At 55.4% G+C, this 23,582-nt stretch overlaps 1 protein-coding gene and 1 long non-coding RNA gene across 2 annotated transcripts in view; one reads left to right on the forward strand and one right to left on the reverse strand.

Moving 5' to 3' along the window:
- Positions 1-23,582, reverse strand: part of IGSF21 (immunoglobin superfamily member 21) — a 239,259-nt gene that overhangs the window by 39,524 nt on the left and 176,153 nt on the right. The window lies entirely within an intron of this gene.
- LOC111093828 lies at positions 10,229-10,778 on the forward strand. The gene is made up of 2 exons (XR_005356120.1): positions 10,229-10,368; positions 10,533-10,778. It is a non-coding gene; the product is annotated as an uncharacterized LOC111093828 (long non-coding RNA).

Raw genomic sequence — 23,582 nt, forward strand, 5'->3', positions numbered from 1 at the left:
GACTGTATGCCAGGCCCTGTGTTCGATGCTTCGGGAGGTGAAGGGTGGGGGCTGTGTGGTCAGCCCGAATTGTATCTGTGCTCCTTCCAGCTTCTGAGAACTGCGGATGGTCATGGTGCCCAACCCTAGAAGCTCCGGGTGTGACCAGGGTAAGAGGCACCTGATTTGTGGCACAGGCTCAGAACTGTGTCCTAGCATGTCCCCTCCCTCAGCCCTCCACACAGGATCGCTATTCCCATCGTGGACACTGAGGCTCCAGAGGGGGCACAGGTGTCCCCCCTGCCTCTGCCACCAATATGGCTAAGAAGAGCCTTGGTGGGGATTTGAATTCTTCTTTCCACACTGCCTTGCTGTCGCTTTATGTCTGGCCTTGGTGGCTTGCGGAGAAACACAGTACACTCCTTATCTCCAAGGAGCCCCGACCCAGCCGAGCAGCACTCCCCATCACTCAGAGGGTGAGCCCATCCGAACACAAAGTGGGGAGCATCTGGTTCTCTCTGAGATCTTTGGGAGGGAGCTTTGGCCCGGAGGGAGGGCGGCTAGGTCGCTGCTGCATCAGGGACATCTGGGGTCCTCCGGCACGTTGCAGCTTTCTCTGGGCCTGGTCATGGGGCCAAAGGGGAGCCTCACCAGGCTTAGAAGAAGTGGGGTCTCTCGGTTTGGGTCTCAGGTTGCCACACTGCAGCACAAAAGTGAAGAAGCGCTCGGTCACGGTCACGGAGGCCCTACGCACCCCGCTGGCCCCCCCAGGCAGTGCGATCAGAGAGGGCGGGTTAAGAGCACAGGCTCCAGGTGTGGGTCCCGCCCTGCCACCCCGAGGAGAGAGGTTCCTTCCATCCGGCTCTTTGTTCCCACCCCCTCGTGGACACAGTGGCTCTCAGCCGAGCCACGTGCTCCCATCTGCCTCTGCTGCGAAGTCCAACCTCAGACTCACTCCCTTCTCTCCTGTCCGCTGCCCCCCATCCTGGTCTCCCAGCTCCGTCGGCTCCTGACTCAGTGCTCCCCACACCTGGGCTCTCAGCCTGGGTTCCAGGCGGCTGGCTGGCTGGCTCCTCGGGGAGCCGGCACACATTAGCATAAACAAACACCTTCATTTACATAGACTACGCAGAGGTTGACATCTGGTCTACCGACTGTCATAAAAGGACTGGGAGAATGGAATTTTCACCAGGGAAACTTTGCGGGGTGGGTGGAGAGGCTGTCTTCCTCTCCTCCCCCACCCGCCCGCGGAGGAGCACCCTGTCAGTGGGAACAGCAGGGGACCGTCTCCCCTCGGGAGCTATTTTGTTTGTTTGTAACCCAGCTAGGCTGGAAAAGCAGCCCCTCCACCGGGCTCGGGTGCTGAGTGACAGTCGCCTACCGTGACATGTTTAGGTGACACTCGTAGGTATCAGTCATACGGGAGACCTGTTTAAATGACTTGTGGAGGTGACATGTGTGCAGGCGACATGCTGAGGCGACAGCCCTGTAAAGAAACAGGCTCAGGAGACACGTGTAGCTGGCAGGCACCCGGGTGATGTAATGAGGTAACGGCGACAGGGTTGGCACGCAGGTGGAAACGCGCAGGTAACTGCCATGCGGGTGATACACGCAGACGTGTTTGTGTGACAGCAACGCAGGTGACACGTTCAGGTCACTGCTACACGGATGACGTGCTCACGTGACAGTAACATAGGTGGTATGTTTGGGCGACGCGTGTAGACGACACAGTGCAGGTGGTTAGAGGACTGCCCAGGGGACACCTGCATTGGTGCCTTGTGAAGAAGGCAGCTTGCCGCCTAGGACTGTGCAGAACCAAGTGTTCCTTCACTGTCACTGGGCTCCGTAGCTCCTCCAATGGCCCCAGTCCTGCTCCTGGGCACCGTCCTCCATCTCCCCGACCACACGCGGTGGCCAATCCTGGGTGCTCTACCTCGTAAGTACACCCGCACGACATCCACTTCCTTCCGTCCCCCCTGCCACCACCTTTTCTCACCTGGAACGTGGGGGAGGAGTGGGGGGGGTGGAAGGTTAACCGGTTTTTCTGCCCCTGCTATGACCCACTCAACTCCTAGAACCCAGATCTTTTCAAATGCCAATAGAATTAATGGCACTTCTCTACCTAAAGCCCTTCATAGACATCTCTGCTCTTAAGAGTAAGACCCCACTGCTTATCTTGGTCAACAGCGTGCTTGCCTCCCGCCACATCTCCAGCCACCCCTTAGTAGCCCTGCCCTCTTCCAGCTACAACGGTGTTCCTTCCAATCCTCTCAGGTGCCACTTGCCTTCTTTAAAAACAAAAACAAAAACAAAAACAAAAACAAAACAAACAAAAAAACTTAAATTTGGAATCATTTCAGATTTACGGAAGAGTCGCATGGAGAAGAGAGCATTTCCATACGTCCCTCACCCGATTTCCCTCATTGTGAACATCTCACACGACCACGGTACAGTTGCCAGACTGAGCAGCCAACACTGATACATCACTATTAATTCAAGTCCAGACTCTTTCCAGATTTCCCCAGTTTTCCCACTAAATGTCCCTTTTCCGTTCCAGAATCCCACCCAGGACCCATCAGAGACAACACAGGCGTATTTAGCCCAGTGCCCCGTGTGATGCAGCACTTTGGCCTGCAATATCCCCTTTCCCTGGGAATGATGCATTTTCTTCCCTCTGGCTGCATCCTTCAAGTTACAAGGGAGCGGTCACTTTCTTAGTGACCACCTGGACCGGGTGGGTGTGGTGCATGGATGGCTAACAGCCTCCCGATCCATGTCTCTGGCAAATTGCCTTTCAGTTCCTCTCCTCTGAGGGTGGAGTCTCTTTCCCAATTCTTGGCCTCATGATTTGCTTTGACCAGTAGTATGTGTAGGTGTGCAAATTCCGAGCCAAGGTCCCAAAAGAACTGTCTCTCTCTTTCTCTCTCTTTCTCTGTACCCCTGCTGCTCTCTCCTCCTCTCCCTCCCTTTCCCTACTTCGTCCCTGAGAATAAGCCTCTGATGTGGACAAGAGCGCACAGAGACATGGAGACAGCCCCCAGTTGTCCCAGCCATGCCAGCCAAGGCCACATGCGGGAGTGAACCTAGCCAACCCCTAGACTCATGAGCAATAATTCATGGTCATTGCTTTAAACCATCCAGGTTTGGGATGGCTCGTTACGCAGCAATAGCAAACCCATACAGCAGGACTTGTCTAAATTGTCACTTGATGACTTACGCCTATGACTCCCGAACTCACCCTCCTCCCCTGCCACGCACAGTAAGCTCCGGGAAGGCGGGGCCTTGCGTGGCGCTTGCTCGCCATCCTGGTAGGTACTCAGTCAACACTCAGTACACGGGCGGCAACCCCCCAGGAGGCCGCGGAGTGCGCACGGAGAACCCTGTCTCCATCTGTGCTGGAAAGCAGGTGCCGAGTCTACTTCTTACCTGCAGACCCAACAGTTTGCAGGGCACAGCTCTGCTTTGGACCAAACGCCTCCTTGTCTGTGCTCGTGTGCTCAGTGCTATCCTTCTAAAGTGGATTAAGCAGCCCAGAGGCCTCCTCCCCCCAGATGTGAGTGACATTGATCTGCATGCTGGATAAAAGGCCAAGCACAGATAGCAGGACCCTGAGGGGGCTGGGGCAAGAAGACCGACTCTCATCAGCAATGGGCTCCGATCAATAAACTATTAATAACTGCAAAGGTTTCTGGCAAAATCAGTGTAATGCAGTTTAGTGGCTGGAATTTACCAACATTGACGGCGGCCCTGAAGGGCATGTAATCATGTTTTTGAAAAACCGGACAGAGTTGGTGGGGGTCCCATGCGCTCTCTCTGTGGCCCCCGTGGCTCGGGTGAGGCCATGCAAGGGCTGGTCACCGCGGCTACTGCCAGGCCCAGGGGCAGCACCAGTGTGTAGGCCTACTGTGTGCCGTGCCCCGTGCTGAGCCGTAGGTGAGGGGCTGATACAGAGCCGCAACGACCCGGGCTGTGACCCCTGCGTCCACCCATCTTCCTTTCTTGTCCACGTGGCAAGGCTCTAGCCAGCTTTCAAAGCCCAGCAGGTGAGTCTCCGCCTGTGATCCCAGCCCATCGGACAGCTGAGAAGATGACATAATCCACAGGGCATAATTCAAGGGTTTAGCTCAGAGCTGATGCATCGGAGTCCAGGGGACTAGAATCCTCTATGCCTTGCAATCCTATATGCACAGAGGCAACACGACCAAGGTCAGAGAGTAGGCAGCTGGACGCCATCCCTTGAAGCCAAGCCTGGAGGACGCCAGAGCCGCAGAACTGTCTTTGGGGCCCATCGCCACACCCCCTACCGCTCCTGGGATCCTCCTTCACCAACTAGCAGGTGAGCTTGAGCCTTCTGGTACCGGAACTTGCCTCCACTGCTCCAGAGCGTATTTCTATTCTGAGCCCCACCACTATCCAGGTAATGAGAGCCATCTGCTTCCTGCCTGCTGGGAGACACGGGGAAGGTCTTTTAGTTTCCTTAATTCCCTTCCCCCAGCTTCCAGTGGGCCCCCTAATTCCCTAATTCGGCTGCCTGCAATTCCCTGAGCAAGTTGTGTTCACATCCTCCACACCTGACCCGGCCTCACAGCCTCTGCTCGCCTCTCCTTTCGTGGAGAGCCACGGGGAAGAGTCCTAGATTCTCACGGAAGGGAGGTGGGGGACTTGGGAGCAGGGGGCAGGACTGGGGGGAACAGAAGGCATTGTTGAGCTTCCCTTCCTGTATCGTAGGGGAATCCGGTGATCCAGAGAGTGGCATGTGCTGACACCGGAAGCCTGGACGGCTGAACAAGGCAAGTACGCCCTGAACAGAGCCCGGTGGCGCTTGTCAGATTCTTCCCTCTACGCTGTTCCATGATTATTACATTTTAAAGAAATTATCAAGTGCTGACCAGACCCCGAGGCACTGTTTGGGGTGTGAACTATGGATCCTGGAAGGCAGGGCAACACTTTTCAATAGCAACACAGCGGCCCTGTAACACATCCTTTCTATCCAGTCGGCCTATAGGTCTCCCCACATCTTAGAAGAAGTCGGCTGGACATTAATTAAGTTGCTTTCAGATCAAGGTCATCATGACAAACATCCATCTCATCCTGCCACGTCTTAGGCGTAGTGCCACGAGTTAGGTCGGGTTGCTCCTATACTACATACAGGTCCCCTGGGATCCTTGCCTCTTAAAAATTTTTTTTTGTCTATGACTTTATTGAGTCATGATTTTTTAAAAAAGCTTTATTTATTCATGAGACACACACAGAGAGAGGCAGAGACACAAGCAGAGGGAGAAGCAGGCTCCCTGTGGGGAGCCCCATGCGGGACTCGATCCCAAGACCCCAGGATCACGCCCTGAGCCGAAGGCAGATGCTCAACCGCTGAGCCACCCGGGCGCCCCAAGGCATGATCAACAAACAATAAACTGTACACGAAGTTTACACATTTGAGGGCTTTTGACATATGTAGACACCATTGAAACCATTCCCACAATCAAGCTAAAGAACGTATCTGTTACCCCCTCCCAGATTTCCTTGTGCCCATTTGTAACCCCCGCCCCCGGCTCCCCAACCCCAGGCAACCACTGATCTGCTCTCTGTTCCTATAGATCATGTTTCCTAGGATTTCAGGGAAACGTATTTGCTCTATGAGAAAAGTATGCAGGACGTTTACTGTAGGTGCTTCTGACCCTCTTTCCTTCTAATATCTCAGGAGAGGGGGTTGCAGGGCAGGCGATGGACACCTGCTCTTCTTCTTTGCCTCCCTCTGCCCATTCTGCTGTGCCCGCAACCTCTCCACCTGTATCCATTCTTGTCAGCTCTCCCTGCCAGAGGCCCCTCCAGGCCATCCCCTCCCTACCCTGCTGCCAGAGTGACCTTATCACAGCGCGATGCGATCCGACGGGTCCTCCCCCAACTCAGAACCTTCCCGGGGTTTCCATCCTCCTGAGGATCAAGCCCAAACTCAGTGAGACTGACACTCTCTCTGATCCGGACCCAGAAAGGAAGGAGGAAGGGATGGAGGGAGGAAAGGGAGCGTGTGGCCTCACATCTTTTGCCAAAATTCAACAATTAAATAAGAAGACTTGTCAGGCCCAAACTTTTTATTATCTCCCCTACTTAAAAAGCATTTTGTAACTCCGATGTCTTCATTTATCTACGCAGTTCCTCATTCCGGGCTAATGGAGGAGATTCAGGTAGCGACTGGTCCTTGGAGGCTCTGCTTTAATGAAGAGCAGAGAGATCCTTTTCATTTGTGTAACCATTGTTTGCATGGAAACGGAGCTTCCGAGGGGCTGGGACACAGTTCCTTCGTGCAAGTAGGTTAAACACACCCCCTACAATCTTATTAGCCTCGTGCCTGCCTCAGCTCTGCTCCCTGCCATCCCTGCTGGAAAGATCTCAAGTGGGAAGTAATGAAGTCTTCCAGTTCGTGCATCTGCCATGGCTCCCTGATTGGCTGCCCCCACCGAGTCTCTCCCTGCCTCAAACACCTGTTCACTCTCCCAAGCTCAGGGTCACGCTCCCGCAAGGCTGGGCTAACTCGTGTAGGACGCCCACTCCATCTCCACAGAGCCTGGAGGCAGGGCTAATAAAAATGGCCATAAAGTCTCTGGCAGCCATGGGTGGTGCCTTTGGGATGTTTGCTAATAAGACACTTGGAAAGGGTTTGCTGCTCTCCGGGAAGGGCGGGGCAGCTATTGGCCTGCCCCCCCCCCCAACACCTATGTGTTTGGCCCAGTGGCCCAGGTGTGCACCTGCTCAGCCAGCTTCGGCTGCTCCCCCTTCCCAGCTGCCCTCGCTGCTTCTGGCTTTCCCTTCACAGCCCTGGTGCCTGCGTGGACCCCCCAGTACTAGGAGATGGCCTGGCTACCGGGGGTCGTAGCCTTTGTGGCAACTGGCAGACGTGGGAAAGCAGCCAGGGACAGGTGAGAAAGGGCCTGGTCCAGGGGTGGGATCCTCTACCGGAGACTCTGGGAGGGTGCGGGGGTTACAGACCTCAAACTTGAATGTACTCAAGAATCCCCCCCCCCCGGGGTCTGGTTGAAATGCAGATTCTAGGAGGTCTGTGCAGGGCCTGAGAAGGTCTCAGAAGCTCCCAGGTGATGCTGTTGTCACTGGCCAGCAAACCCAAGTCTCAGGTTCTCGGTACCTTCTCCCCACCCCATAGGTCCACCCATCCACTTCACGCTGCTCCCTCCCACCAGACACACTACTCAGTGGTCCCCTTCCATTGGCTTCACCAAACCCCGAGTATCAGAACATAGAGCTTGGAAGGCCTTGACATGGGTGTGTCCATAGTGAGTACCATTGAGTAGAAATGATCTGAGGAGAGATCCTGCAGCTCCACATGGGTCTTTAAACCACCAGGGGCTCCCACAAAGCTGGCTGCACACGGAGCATGGCCTCCATCCCTCTCACTCTGCCCCCCCTGAGCCAGACCCTGCACCTGCTCCTGGTCTTCCAGCCTCTGAGAGAGATGATGCTTTCTCAATCTTTCCTGGTCCCCTGAGGGTGAGTCCAAGCTCAATCTCACCCCAGAAAGTGGAACCCAGACCCTGGACTGAGATCAAGGACAAGTGGGGTCTCGTTCTGCTTGGTGGGAACTTGGCTAATGTCACCTGAAGTGATTAAGACCTGAGCCACCTGTTGTCATTAATACCTTCCTAGGGAGGCTGCCTGCGGGGGAGAGAAGGCTCAACCCCGATGGGATGGGGATGGGACATTCTGAAACCCAGAAACAATTCCCTCACCTCCTTTTGGTCAATTCCTGGGGGTTCTCCTCCAGCAAGCCCTTGACAGGAGCAGACTGGGGAAATGTGTCCCCTGGGCAGGCAGCCATGGGGACTGTACACGCAGAGACGCTGATGGAGGAGGGAGACTTGTCCTGTGTGCACAGGATGTACATGGAGGAGGCTGGGGGTTTTGCCCCTTTAATATCAGATTTCTTCCTTTTTTTTTTTTTCCAAAGATTTTATTTATTGATTCACGAGAGACACGGAGAGTGAGAGAGGCAGAGACACAGGCAGAGGGAGAAGCAGGATCCCCACAAAGAGGTCAATGTGGAACTTGATCCCAGGACCCTGGGATCACGACTTGAGCCAAAGGCTCAAGCACTGAGCCACCCGGGCGCCCCTAATAGCTGATTTCCCAATCCAGCCTGGTCTCCTTAACCAGGGCGACCAATCAGTCCTGGTTCGTCTAAGACTTTGCCCGTTTTAGCACTGCCATTCCCAGGCTCGAGGAACCCTTCAGCTCCAGGCAAATCAGGCTGCTGGTCACCTTATATTTGACAAATGAGCAAACTAAAGAGAGAGGAGAGATCTGCCCTAGGCCAGACAGCAGTTCATGGCAGATCAAGGCTGAGAGGCCAGGCCACCTGTGCCAGCTGATCCAGAGAGGGACCCGGGAAACGGGCCGCAGATGGCCCACCGCATGGGGGCCCGGGGACTGTAACCGCCTTACGGACCCCTCGCACGGCGCACACACAGGCTGCTCCTGACCTGTGGCCGCTTCGAGCCGGAAGCCTCAGTGAGTCGGGGGCTCAACAAGCCTGAAATACCTGTGCCTTTTTTCACAACACAAAGCTGGAGAGTTTGGGTCCGACTTCTCTTGCCCCCGACCCAGCAGGAGAAGGACCTCTCAGAACTGCTCCCAGGAAGCCCGGAGCCGCCCCCCATCCCCTTCCAGCCACTTCCCCCTCCCCCCGGCTGGGGAGCCAGTCAAGGGTCCAGGCAGCTCCATGTAGTGGGCTCATTTGAGAATCTCTGAGCAGCACCACTTAGGGTTGAACAGGCTGTCTTGAATTGGGGGACCCAGGGACCAGGTGGGGGGGGCGGTGGAGAAGGTGAGGGAGCTCCAGGCAGGAGGCCTGGGGCTGCCAGAAAAAGGCCTTTAGCTAAGGGCCGAGCCCCTCCCTGGGCGCTGAGAGTTTCATTACCTCCTTCCTTGTGTGTTTTCCCCTTTCTTTTCTGAAACTGCCTGAACTCTTTTTTTTTTTTTTTTCCAGGGCCTTTGAAAAGCCATTAGTGATTTTCATCCCCCTTTCAATCTGAAAATGGTTTCCATCATAAAATGTCTCAGTGGGTGCAAAACATCTGTGGCTTCCAATCAAATGCAGGGCTGGTAGGGAGGGATGATGGGGAGCAGCGGCAGAGGAGGGGAGAAGTTCCAGAACATGCCAGCCCCCTCCGGCCCTGCCCCCAGCTTCCCTCCACAGGCTGTGGAGTCTGGACCCATCTCAGGCCCTGGCTGGCCCCAGACTCTGTGGGTTGGCAATCCTGGCCGTGAGCACTTAAGGAGGTATAACTGGGACCCAAGTGCTGTGGGTCTCTGGCCAGCCCCGCATTATAGCGACAGCGGAAGGTGAGGACCCAGGTGAGGCCCCAGGTGAGGCCCCAGGTGAGGTCCCAGGTGAGGACTCAGGTGAGGCCCCATTCTGACCCTCCATGGCCCTTTCAAGGGAAGGGGCTTATCTCCCACTGGTCCACTCCTGAGCTGCACCCTCCTACATTCTAGAATTTCACTCCCTTCTTCCTGGACCGAAAGGTGCTGGGTGCTCATGCCAATCCAGCTCAGGCTGCCAGGTCTGTGTGACCTCAGGCAGGTCACCGCCCTCTTCTGCATCAGGGCTGTAGGGAGGCCCTGAGGTGGTCAGAGGTGGTCAGAGGTGGTCACCGTGGAAGGCCCCTCATTCCTGCCGAGATGGCAGCTGTGACTTCCCATTGGGCACCCTGGAAGTGGCCTGTTTCCAAGGTGGGAAAATGCCTCCCAGCAATCAGATTTTATCTTCCAGTGATGCATTCTCAAAGAAAAATCCACAGAGCCTGGCCTGAGATCCCTAGACCGCCCATACCGGGGAGGTTAGTAGCTGGGACCCTGGAGGCTGACAGATCTGGGCTCACTGGCCCCTGCTGCTCTGGCCTCCTTGACGCCCCGTAGGTGGAAGGTGGGGGTCACTGCACCATCCATCCTGGCCTTTCCCACCGTGTTCAGCTGCTCCTGGGGGCCCAGAAGCCCACTCTATCTCCCCTCTTGCTCCGCCCACCCCATTTTCCTGACTCTCAGGCCAGCTGCCTGCCCCTCCCCTGTCCTCCCCTTCTGACCCTCCCTCCCCACTCTCCCTCCCCCTCCTCTCCTGGCCTCTCCTCCCCAGCCTCTTGCTGCTGCCATGGAAACCACTTCTTCCTCCAAGTTCTGATTGATCCCTTTCTCATGGTCAGCGTGCTGAGCTCAGGGTCTGGGTGGGGAGGTGGGCGGTGGGGGGACGGGGAAGGGGCCTAAGGTTCAGGATGTTCCTTCCACCTGTCTTTACCCCACGCCATCCCAGGCCCAGCAGGCACCGGGCAAGGGACAGGTGCTGCCTGGAAAGACACTGGGCGGTGGGGAGCCAGAAGCCAGGCGGTGAGCCAAAGGGACCACAAAGAAAGCTGGGTGATGGGCATCTAGAAGTGAGGCAGAAGGGTGGGGGCACATGGCTGTGCCTGCTGTCTCCTTTCTATCCCCGTGGAAGCTTTACTTTTTAACAGAAATCTCTGCCTCTCTGTCTTTGCCTCTCTGCTTGGCAGTGGTGACAGTTGGCATCATGAAGACCCCGAGTGTCCTGGAGTCAAGCCCGCCTTGAGCAGAAGTGGGAAGGCATAGAAGGTGGCCTTCCAGGGCTCTGCACGCTTCCTGGCACCAGAGATCACTCTGGTCTTGTTTAGTGAACACAGCTGACCTGTGTCAAGGAACTCTAGGGGTCCCGACCATGCATGCCTCATTCATCCCTGCACGTCAATGGTTCATTGAGCACCTACTATGTGTAAGACCCACCACTGGGCACTTTGATCTCTTTCAGCCCTCATAGAAGCCCTCCGAAATAAGATATTAATAGTAATAATAATAATAGAGCTTCCTGTGTGCCAAGTACTCCCAGTTTTCTCATGCTGAAGTTTGAGTGATCTGGGACAAGTTATTCCATATCTGTGCCTCAGTTTCCCCATCTGTAAAGCCCCATCCTCACAACAACCCCATGAGGTAGGCATGAGTGGCATCATCCCAAGTTCACAGATAAGGAGACTGAGGCACGGGGCTGTTGTTTAGAACTTGACGCTTACTCAACTGGAGGATGTCAGAGCTGGACTCTCACCCTGGCAGCCAGGGTTGATGCCCTGAACCCCCAAGCTCGTTGCCTTTCGAGGTGGCAGTGACACAGGTTTCTGCAAGGTCACTGGCCAGTGGCAGGGTGGACGCAAACTCTGCAGCCTGGAAAGAGAAGCGGGAGCAGGACGCCCGGGTCCTCGGAGGCAAGCAAGGCGGCAGACTGTGGCTTTAGAGCAGTGGTTTGGGCTCTGGGCCTCCTGCCAGCCGAGGCAGCTCATGGCCTGGCTGTGCCTTCTGGGGGCTGAGAACAGACCCCTTCGTGTGCAGGGACCACATTCTTCCTGGAAGCAAACTCCGGCAAGAATCCATCACATGGGTCCCTCTACTCTGGGACCGGAGTGGCCCCGAGGTCAATCTCTCTGACCACAGTTTGGCAAAAGGATCAGAAAAGAGGCTCAGAGGCATGGTTCCTGACCCCTGGACAAGCAGGCGGCACGCCAAAGCACTGCAATTCAGAGAGGCTTCGTCCGCCAGGCGCCCTCGGCCGCACCCCCCCCCCCCCCGGCCCTCCCGTGTGGCCATCAATCAGCCCAGCCTCCTGCAGGGAGACAAGCGGGGGAAATGTCCTCAGAGTCCGAGATGGACACAGCAGCCAGCCGACATTCTATCATTCAGCACCTGCAACCGCCCGGCGAGATCAAAATGACAAACCTCTTAGCAGATTAGGAAACTGAGGCCCAGACAGGCCAAGCAATTTGTCTGAGGTCCCGCGGCCGATGCCGGGAAGACCTGGGGCAGGAGCGCAGGTCTGTCTGGCTCCAAGAGTCCAGCGGGAGGACAAAACATGAGAGGGTGGCCTGCAGCTCCCTCTCTCCTCTGGGACGGCCCCAGGGCTGCTGCAGAGCAGGACCAATTACCCAGGTTGAGTAAAGGCAACCGCAACTTTCCCTGCAAACCCGCAGCTGGGCCTGGGGCCTTGCGGGAGGCCTATCCCAACCAGGTCAGCTGATGGGTGACCCGGGGCCGAACCTGATTCCTGCTGGTTCATCAAAGCTGAGCTAAAAACAGCCTTGCTTTGGCAGTGGAAAATTGAAACTCCCAGCTTCCTCTTAAGGCTCTTAAACAGGTCAGCCCACCAAAAAACCCAATCCTTCAATCTGGGTTCTCTTAAAAAGTAGGGCAGGCCAATTATGTTTTACTGTCCTGAGCCATGTGGGGCTGAGCGTGGGGAAGGTCAGGCCAGGGCGCCTGGGGCTGCCGGCAGATGGGAGACGGAGGAGCCAGCCAGCCTCTCCCATCAGCCCCTTTGTCAAAACAAAATTAAAACGCCTGGACTCTCGCTGGCACCGAGATCCCATCCAAGGTAATAGGTATTTATCTTAGCGGGTTCGGTTTTGGGCTCGATGCCACGGGGATGTGGAACTGGAAGGGAGCTTGTTCCCTGCTCTGCCACCCCAGCGCTGTGCCTCGCACCGAGCAGACATTCTAGAACATTATCTGTTCACTCAGACATTCACCCGGCGTAGGCTTCCTGAGGACCTACTATGTGTCAGGGCCTGAGGTGCCGGGATACGGCTGTGAACGGTACAGACAAAAATCACCGTCTTCCTGACGCCGATGTCCTAGACGAGGGACATGGGCCACAGACGAAGCAAGCTTTGTCGCTTGTCGGTGGCTCTGTGCATATGAAATAGACGGGACAGGGATGGGGTGTGCTGGGAGTGGAGGTAGGGGGTTGGATTTTTAGTGTTGAGTTGCAGGGTGGTCAGGGGAGGGGGCCCTGGAGCAGGGACCCAGGGCGGGAGCCAGGGAGCCACGTGGGCCTCGGGGACAGGAATGGATGCGATCGACAATCACTGACATCAAGCTGACATCAAGCACCACAAATCTTCCTCGGCACGGTGACATCCAGCATCTCCTTGCGGCTTCCTTGGGCCGCGCTTTAGGAGATGAGCAACGGTGAAGTAGCAGAAGCTCAGAGACAAAGTCAAAGACAAAGTCTCCCCTTCACAGGCTTGCCTCCTGGGTGAGGACACGAAGGGATTCAACAGCGACTCTCTTTCCCTAGTAATAGAACCCGCGAGAGCGGAACCCGCGGCCGCCCCAAGCAAAGACTACACTTCCCAGCCACCCCCAGGACGGGGCTGGCCATGTGACTACCTTCTGGCCAATGGGATGGGAACACAGGTGTTCAGTTGGGAGGTCCTGAGGGCTCCTGGAGGGAGGGGCTGTGCCCTTCTGCATCCCCTTCCTGGTCCCCCTGGCTGGAATGTAGTCCCGAGAGCTAGAGCTGGAGCAGCCTTCCTGCGCTCTGAGGTGACCTGGAGAATGAAGGCCAGGCACCGCGGAGCCCCAGGAGCGCAGGAGCCTGAGTCCCTGCCTTCATGGAAGGCCCCGCATGCCCTGGACGGGCTACCTAGACTCTCAGGAAACAGAGACTTTTATCTCGTTTAAGACACATTTACTTTGGGTTTCTGTTGCATGTAGCCCAAACGAATACTAACAGATAGAGTTTCAGACAACAGAAAGTGGGTGCACTGCGGGGGGCAGGGGGAGGAGAGATGACTCCCGGGTGTAAATCCAGCCACTACTGATGGCAGTAGATTGCTACAATTGGAGAATTAAAGGGCACCTCTTCGGCCTTTTTAAAGAAAAGCCAAAAATAAAGGCATGGATGTGCAATCTCCCGATTTTCCAAAGTTGCCATTGATCTAATTTTTAAGAATTTTTATTTAAAAAAAAAAAAAAACAAACTCCCAGGGTTGATCACACAGAACTTGTTTACTGGCTGGCTTTGGCCTGGGTGCTCCTAGCTTGTGCGTGAGAACGCCAGGGGAGGAAAGACTTCCAGGGGAAACACAGCAAGCGAGTGAGGGCAGAGCTGGGGCCGTCCGGGCTCAGGTGAACCTGCCGTTGGAAGCACTGAGGTGATAGCCACCTGCGTGAGCAACTTGCTTCGAGCCTTGTTGGGTTCGAGCTCCCGGAGTGGGCACCTTGGACCCCCACCCAGGCCAAACAGGAATAGTCCTGCTCAGCCCAGCACCCACCCCCACCCCCACCCCTCAGCGGACACAAGGCCTGCAGAAGTGAGCAGTGGCCTGGCAGACGGGCGCATCTGAACGGACACGTCACTCTCCACCAAAAGCTTCACCATCTGTTCCTCGTGCTAACTGCCAACGGAAGGAGGAGACGGGTTCTTGGTGGTGATGTTGGAAACGCGAGAATGAGGAACGGGGCAACTGTTCACCCTGCTGGGAGCTTGGAGGGGGGCAGGGGCTGTCCCTCAGGCCCACGGCAATGTCATTGAACGGTCGCACTGGCCCAGGACGACGCCAGCAGCTGGGTGTGGGGTGGCCCGCGATCCTGGTCTGGGGGGAGCCACCTAGAGCCAGCATGCCCGCCCCCTGACTCTGGGGAAGGCCTTTAGCTTTGCGGGGGACCTGTCCCTGTGCATTCTCTGGACCCGCTGTCAGCGCCCGCTTGAATCCCACGGATGCTCAGGGCACCGGCTCTGAACCCCAGCTCCTCCACTGACGCACCGTGTGACCTCGAGCAGGTTACTCTACCCATCTGTGCCCACCTTTCCCCACCTTAAAATTCAGGACAGTAATAGTACGTTTCCTGCGGGCTTTGGGCTTTTGGAGGGACTAAACGAGATGGCACAGACCAGCCCTGCCCCAAAGCTGTCTTTCTGTTTTTATTCCGTCATTAGCATTGGTGTTTATGCTGCCTGCCAATCACTCGGCCCTCCCGGCTGCTCCTTGAGACGCCTGAGTAGGGATGTGGACTCATGCCCAGAGACCAGGTGGGGGAAGGACAAGGACCAGGAGGTCCCAGAAGATGGCGCCGTCAGGGCCCGCCCGGAGAGAACATGGGTGCGCGTTGCTCTCGACAACACTCAAGACCAAACACTGAGAATTATTTTCTCCAATGGGTTTCGGATGTTTGAGGCTTTGTCCTGGCCTCGAGGTCTCTTGAATCTGGTGGTTCTGATTCTCAGAGTTAGGGAGTTGGCTTAATGGCCAAAAGCACAGGTGGTGGCATCTGAGAGAGGTCACCTGAGGTCAAATCTTAGCTCTGCCACTTGGAAGCGCAGTGACCTTGGGCAGGTCTGTGCTCTGCCTCCCGATCTGTGAAAGTGACTGATAGGATGTGACTGTGGTTACAGGATGCGGAAAGACAGAAGTTCTTTCCCTGTTCACAGACCCTGGAGCAGAGGGGTGGGTGCTGGTCCTGGAAAAAGCTGGCACAAACGACACCACCATGTATGGCGAAGGTACTGGTTCTAAGTGCCTCACTTATTCCATCTCTTAATTGTCACCAAGACCCGGAGGGGCGGGCACCATACCCATGACGAACTGGGGCTTCAGTGAGGTTCCCTGAGCTGCCCGAGGTCACCCCAGAAGACAGTGGTACAGAGAGATGTCATGAGCCCTGCAAAGTGGAACAAAGGGTGGGCCCCATCCTTTAACATTAGCTCTGTGAGCCAATCTGCCCCTGTGTCCCTAACATCTAGAACTTTGCTAGGCACATACAGGTGGTCAGTGAGTTTGCTGACTAATAGTACAGAACACACAGCACTTAGAGTGTGCCAGACACTGTGCTAAATAGACACGTAGGGGATGCCTGGGTGGCTCAGTGGTTTAGCACCTGCCTTCGGCCCAGGGCGTGGTCCTCGAGTCCTGGGATCGAGTCCCATGTCAGGCTCCCTGCATGGAGCCTACTTCTCCCTCTGCCTTTCTCTCTCTCTCTCTCTCTCTCTCATGAGTAAATAAATAAAATCTAAAAAAAAAAAAATTAAATAAGCACTTACACGGGCTGACCCACTGAATCCCCTAATCACCCTGTGGTTGTTATTATGTAGTCTGTCTATGTGTCTATGTGTCTATCTCATCTCCATTTTATAGCTGAGGGAACTAAAGCATGGAGATGTTAAGTAACATGCCAAAAGTCACACCAAAACTCACTCTCTGGCCCTCACAGTGCCCCTGCCTGGAGGAAGGGACAATGACAGCTCTGCTCTGACAGGGCCCAAGTTCTCCAGGGCACCCCACCCCCACGGCTCCGCATCATTGGCTGGCACAGCCCAGGCCCAGTGATGGGCACAGGCTGAGGACCCCAACTGGCCCCTGGCATACTTCTGTTTCAGGCTGACTCTGCGTCTGCGTTTCTCATCAGGGGCCTGGACTTTCAGAAAGTGAGCCTGAGAGGCAAGCACGGATCTCTGCACTCCAGAGTGTGGCAAGGCTTTGTGTGCTTCCAACCTCACAAACACTGAAGGACTTTTCTGTTCCAGATACCATGCTGCGGGCTTCTACATAGGACCTTATTAAATCTTCAGTGCATCTGTCTGTCCTTTCACCTACCCATTCATCCATCTGTCCATCTATTTCTCTGCTCATCCATCCATCCATCATCCATCCATCCCAGTATCCACCACTCATCCATCCATCTATCCAACCATCTATCCATCCATCCATCCATCCATCCATCCATCATCCATTCATCCATCATTCATCCATCTAACAAGTCTACATTAAGTGTCTACCATGAACCACTCAATGTCCTTGATGTAAGTAAGCATCACCACTCCCATTGTAGACATGAGGAGAGGCCTCAGGGAAGTTACATAATACACCCTGGTGCTGGGCCTTTCCAAGTTCTTCTCTGGCAAGAATATTATCAAACCCTTGAATTCAAGTGTGGCCAAGCGTGCTGGCCAGAGCCAGAGTTTCTCTCTTTTCTTGGTTCTAGGTGGTTCCAGGTGGGCCAGCTTGTGTTGGCTCATGGACAGCTCTCAGCTGACGGTGGCATCATCTCCTTGGGGCTGAGTGGGAATAGCCTGGGAGGGTATAACTGGATCAGAGCAAACGTGCCCCACTGCTGAGATTCCTCTCACATGGTACTTCACACTCCCCTGCCTTCACTTCAGCCATAGATCTCTGGATGCCCTACTGGCCTTTGTCCCTGCTGTGCCCCCCTGTGACTGGAAAGCCTTCCTTCTAATTCGTTGGCCATTTCCCACCAAGCATGGTCTCTGATAAACCATCCGAGCCCCAAGCCCCCCTGTACCTCTGTCAGCCAGGCCCGGTAGATGCTTGTGGACTCCTGGGCTATGAGTGCCTCCCATAGCTCGAGAAGTGTGTCTCATTGCAGCCAGAATTCTTAGCCACTCTCCCAGGCCTGGCGCATCATTGGCCTCTGTGTAAGTTTGCTGAGGGACAGGATGGTGGAGAGATGGCCTCAGACCACCCCAGCCGGGTCCTGGCTCTGCTACAATCATTCTCTGTGTGGCCTCAGGCAAGGCACTTGACTTCTCTGGTTTCCCTTTCCCTCATCTGCAAAGTGGGGCTCGTGAGGGGGTGACCCTCACAGGCTTATTGTGAGGCTTCAACGAGCTCCTGTACACAGAAGCCGGGGCAGAGGGCCCAGCCCACAGCAGCGCTCATACACACTCAATAAACGTTAGCACCGTTACTACTATTAATGAGGCACGAATCATCTCTATACAGGAAGGATGACCTGCTAGCCTTCAGGGAAAGAGTCAAATCTCTAGAGCTGGAATGTGGCGAGAGCAGCCAGACTAGTCTGGAGTTGGGGGAGGAGGAGGAGGAGGAGGAGAGAGAGGAGGGGGAGGAGGAGGAGGGGGAGGAGGGGAAGGAGGAGGAGGAGGAGGGGGAGGAGGAGGGGGAGGAGGGGGAGGAGGAGGGGGAGGAGGGGGAGGAGGAGGAGGGGTAGGGGAAGGAAGGGGAGGGCCGCGGCTGAGTACACAATGTCTTTGTTTAAAAAAAAAAAACATTGAGGTACGTTCAGGAGAAGGCAGATGCATGAGAATAGGTTTATCAAGGTGGTTTTCAGCTCCACTGTAATTTAAAATAAATAAGTCAATTTAATGTTTATAGAGTGAGTTATGCCTTATTAGGGACACGGTGAGCTGAGGAAAGTTGGCCAAGGCGAAATTTGAGAAATTGGCCCCGGCCGTGGGAGTAATTATGGCCACGCGTTAGTGTGTAGTCCTGCCCGATGATATTTTCATTCCGTCTAATTTATTAGTTTATTAGCTTTATGGGGATTGTAGAAAGTTATACCACAACATGGGTCTAATTTGATCCGAGCCCAATTTTCACGTCTTCCCGAGACGGGCCATAATAAGGCAAGAGACCCCTGCTTCAGAGCCGCTTCCAAGTTTTCCAGAAAGACTCAGGGCAGAGTTCCAGGGCGCTGGGCACCAGGGGTGTGAATCAGGACATGACAGAGGACAGGGGTCCGCGCAGAGCACAGACTGTCCAGTCTTCCAGGCCGGCACCTCTGCCTTCTAGTCACGTGACCGCCAGTGCTCGGTGCAGGTCAGTCTCAGTGGTCCCACCTGTGAAATGGGAGCAATAAAGATCCCTCTCCCATCAGTGGTAATGGAGAGCCCTGCGGAAGCAGGGCCTGGGTGGCGTCGGTCACCACTGTCTCCCGAGGGCCCAGCACCATGCCCGGCTCATCACGGGCATTCAGTAAAGGGTGTGGGGTGAATGTGTCAGAGGCCGACTGCTGTGTAAGGTGCGTAGCCCTTAATCGTCACCCGCTTCTACTTCCTGTGCCCTGGGCCAGTTCCAAGAGCTTTATGAACCCATTTAAGCTTCAAGAGCATTCTACGAGCTAGGTACTGTTATCGTCAGTCCCGGTTTAGAAAGGGGGGAAACTGAGGCCCCGCCTAGAGTCCCATAGCCAGTTTGGCGGAGCTGGGATTCAGACACCAGAAGCCTAGCGCAAGGGGACTCTATCATGTCATCTCCTGTCCTAAAGGTGCCTTATATTTGGCTTGATTATGCCCAACAAAGATTCAGTTCCATGATACCTCAAGCCCTTTCATTTGGAGCCCAAAACCCGCATGAGCTGGCCACCTCTTCCCTCTCCAGCTGCAATGCCTTCTGCTTCCTCTGCCCCATCGGCCTCCTCCTCCCCAGACGCCCCCCTTCTCTGCCCAGGTGGTCTCTGTGCCGGCCCCACACAGCACCCAGTGGGTCTGCTCCATTCAACAGATGCCTTTGAGAGGCTCAGCCCGCCCAGCCAGCCCAGGACGGTGGGAGCATGAGAATGGATGGCAGAGCTTCTTGCTCTCAAGGAGTCCACGCCAAGTTCCTGAGCACCTACCGTGCACCAGACCCCGGAGGGGGAACCAGTGGAGAAAAGAGGAAGGGGCTGGTCCTTGCATCCTACACATGGTCAAAGGGCCCTCGCAGATGTGATTGAGGATCCCGAGATGGGGAGACTCTCCTGGACTATGAAATCACAAGAGTCCCCAGCAGAGAGGGACAGGAGGGGCAGGCTCGGGAAAGAAGAGGTGGCAACAAAGGCACAGGTTGGCGCAATGCCACTGCTGCAGGGGGCTACAGGCCCAGGCTGTGGACACTTGCAGAAGCCTCAAGAGGCAAAGAAACAGGCTCTTTCCTGGAGCTTCCAGAAGGAACTCAGTCCTCCTGGCCTCTGATCTTAGCTCAGGGAGACCCATTTCAGACTTCTGACGTCTGGAATCGTAAAATGCGAACTTGTGGCATTTGAAGCCACTAGGTTTATGGTGAATGGTGGCGGAGGCGGTAAGACAGTAATACAGCAGCCACATGGATGGAGCTCGTTGCTACTGTGCTAGAACCTGACCGAGCGAGATCTCATTTCATCTCCCAGCAGCCACTCTCCTCAGGCAAGCAGGTGCTCTCACTCCATTCTACAGACCCCGTTATTCACTTATTTAACAAGGACTTATTGATTGCCCAGGCAGCCTTCCAGGTGCTGGGGATGGAGCAGGAGAGCAAGAGAGGGGAGGAATGGTGATTTCTGGAGGGCAGAGGGACACCATAAACAAGCCTGCTTGTACGTATGTATCACATAACACCAGGAAGTTACATAGACATATTCTATGGGGGGGGCGGTGGGAAAGGCAGTAATGATAGTGATGGGTTGCTGTTTTAGACAAAGTGGTTATGGAAGGCCTCTCCACAGAGGTGACATCTGAGCAGAGACAGGGACGGACCGGAGGAGGAAGACTTGTGGACATCTGGAACATTCCAGGCAAAGAAACTGCAGAAAGGTGAGGTACTTGTTCACCTGGGTTTGGAGACAAGGGGGTGCCTATTTAGCCTGGGTAGAGGTCTCAGGGCAGATTCCCAGGGGCAGAAATGTGTGAGTCTGTTCTGGAAGGATTGGTGGAAGAGGGCAGACAGGCACAGGTGGTGGGTGGCAGAGAAGCACGGTGGGAGCTTTAAGAAATGGGGTCACCCTTATGGCTGGACCAAGGGTGGGAATGCATAGGTAGTGGGGGCATCTGGAACTTTCAGACCTTGCTGGCAGGGCTCTGAAAAGGGGAAAAGCCCTTGGGGAAACAGGCAGTGTCGTAGGTTGAACTGTGTCCTTCCAAAAGATCTGCTGACATCCTAACTCTCGGTACCTGTGAATGAGAGCTCATTTGGGAATAGGATATTTTGTAGATGTAAGGGAAGCAGAGGTCATCCTGGATTAGGTGGGCCCTAATGCAGTGTCTGGTGTCCTTATAAGAGGGAAGTTTGGTCACAGAGGCACAGACCCGGAGCGCAGATGCTACGTGAGGACAGAGGTGGAGAATGGAGAGAGGCGCCCACAAGCCAAGGCCTGCCGGCCACCACCGGATGCCGGGAAGGGGCGAGGTATGACTTTTCCCTAGAGCTTTCAGAGGCAGCATGGCTCTGCTGACACCTTGGTTTCACACTTCAAGGCTCCAGAACTATGAACACATATACTTCTGTTGTTTTAAGACATGCAGCTTGTGATGGCGGCCTCACAAATTAATACAGGCTGCCCCCACTGCAGTCGGGCCTCAGCCTCCCCTACGCTCCTGCATCCCCTCTCCTAGGGATGCATCCGAGAGATACGAACACCCGCTCACGTTCAAGGCCACTTTACTTGTCATTGCTCAAAACTAGAAGCAACAGGGCAGCCCTGGTGGCTCAGCGGTTTGGCGCCGCCTTTGGTCCAGGGCCTGATCCTGGAGACTCAGGATCGAGTCCCACGTCGGGCTCCCGGTGCATGGAGCCTGCTTCTCCCTCTGCCTGTGTCTCTGCCTCTCTCTCTCTCTCTGTGTCTCTCATGAATAAATAAATAAAATCTTAAAAAAAACAAACAAACTAGAAGCTACAACCCCAACGTCCCCTCACAGGAGAATGGATAAAGCGACTGTAATCTCGCCACACAATGGAGTAGTTCACAGCGATGAAAAAGGATCATCCACTGACACATGACCCGGCCCTGCAGACAGGTCTCCCAGACGTCAGGCCGGGCCGAAGGAGCCAGACACAGAAGGTGCAATCCTATGTGTGTGCAACACGAGCCCGGGAGAAGCTAGTCAGAGTTTGTTCAGATGTTAGAATCGCGTTTCCCTCTTGGGGGAAGGACCCCGTGTGGGGTGCTGGGAATGTGTTACGTCCCCGCACGGCGGGCGGGCACTGGGCCGTACGTGTGTGGTTCCCTGAGCTGGGCCCTCTACATTAAGCGCTGTACTGTGTGCATGTTATATCTTCATGTAAAAGGGAAATAAATAGATGGGGACCCCCAGGGCAGAGCCTCGGAAGTTGGACGGAGGCATCTGGAGTTGCTTCTGTTGGCCTCTGGGAGGCTGGGGATGGAGGGCCGCTGAGCGGAGGGTGAGGTGCAGGCAGCCATGGCCAGGGCTGGGGGCACTTAGCGGCATCGAAAGGAGATTTATGATGAGTCCAGGGCCCCCCTTGGCCCATCAGCAGCCAGAGCAGCTGGCAGGGCCTGCGTGTGCCTCTCCCCACCCTGGATCTCATAGGCTGGCATCGCAGCCTGGGCAGGCGAGGGAGAAACAGAGCGCGGAGAGCTAATGGCGCAGAGACACAGCCCGGGCGCGCTCTCTTCCCTGCGGGCCTGTCCTTATCGGCTCTCTGCTGGGTCCCGCTCTGTGCTCATCAGCTCCGTCCCTCCCGGGGCGCCCTGGTGTGTACGCTCAGGTCTCTGCACCTGCACCCCGGCCGCCCTGGGGCCCTGCCCTCATCACTTGCCTCCTCTGCGGGCCTGTTGTTGGGCAGCCGGCTGGAGGCAGGGGATGGAACGTCACCCAGGGCAGGACTGAGCATCTTGTCATGGGAGGTGTGATGTGAGACCAGGTACCATGGCCCGCAGCTCCCAAGGGTCACCCCTTGTGCCCCCTATTCTGGTCCGCTTAACCCCAGAGCCTGGCCCCTTCCTCCAGACTCCCCAGGTGCTTCGCTCACGCGGCACACAAACAAGTGAGTGAACTCACAGGCCAGCAGTGGAAGCGGTGCTGTGGTCTAGCCTGGCTGTGGGCTGCCTGGGTTCAAATCCTGGCTCTGCCCCTTGCCCTGTACTTAACCTGGGGCAAAACATTTAAGCTCTTGGGGCCCCAATTATCCTATCTGTGAAATGGGACAAGTAGTGACATTTTCTCCATGGTGGTGAATTTTTACCAGTGAAATACTCGGCCTTGGCACATAGGAGGACCCAGTGCTACTATAATTTTTGTATGATATAATTCGTGTTGTGGCTCCAAAGATGAAAGCAACAAAAGTCACAACTCTGCTTGGGAGGAGCCCTTGGGGGACCCCAGATCCATAGACAGAGCTTTTGTGGGCACCTCCTCCTCTTTCTCCAGGACTCACAATGGGGAGAAGCTGGGGGAGAGGCCAGGGTTCAGTGACGGCAGAGGGATGGGAGCTCAGGGGTCACAGCAGAGAGAGGGGCCCCCTCCCCGGGCTGGTGGGCCCCTGACGCAGAGGCCAGACAGAGCTTAGCCACAGCTCCTCCAATGCAGTGGTGCAAATGTGAGGAGCCCTCGCTGCCAGGCACCGAGTGGGATCCTGAGCCCCCCAGCCTGAGCTCCAGCCGTTCCCTGCTGTCCTGACCCAGCCTGATACCTGCTTAAAATTCTGGGTGCACCCTGCGGGGGGTCTTGGGTTTGGATTCGGGCCAGAGCCCAGTGTCCTGCCTCTTACCTCTCCTCTGGCTCAGCCACTCACGGGGTGTGACCCTGGGCAAGTCCCTTAACCTCTCCAAGCTTTATCCTCTCACCTACAGATGAGGACAGTAATAGTACCCTCACACCGAGGATCTGCAAGTCAATGTGTGGGAACTGCTTACAACAGTAAGAGCTTGAAAAATACTGGCCTTGGCTTTACTGTTAGTCCTCAGATCTCAGGGCTCTGGCTGTATCATCACCCTCGTGGGGGGAGCAGAGGTCCAGGGAAATTAAATTAAAGTGCCTGAAAGCCCCTGGCAGGGTTGGCGAGTGGGGGGAGAGTTATGACTGGCTTTAGTCCCAGGGTCCCCACAAAATACTCAACATGCCCAGGAACATTAACTTGCCCGGGGAAGGGAAAAAGAACGACACAACCAAACAAATGCCCTGTCAAGGAAGGAAATATGTAATCAATTAACTGAGCCTCCCCAAGCCTCTCCAAATAATAATTAGGAGTGTCGGCCCAGCTCACAAGGAAATCACCATTGCAAGGACTTGCCGCTCCCCTGAGAATCCAAAC

The sequence above is a fragment of the Canis lupus genome, chromosome 2 (assembly GCF_011100685.1).
Source record: "Canis lupus familiaris isolate Mischka breed German Shepherd chromosome 2, alternate assembly UU_Cfam_GSD_1.0, whole genome shotgun sequence".
NCBI lineage: Eukaryota > Metazoa > Chordata > Mammalia > Carnivora > Canidae > Canis > Canis lupus.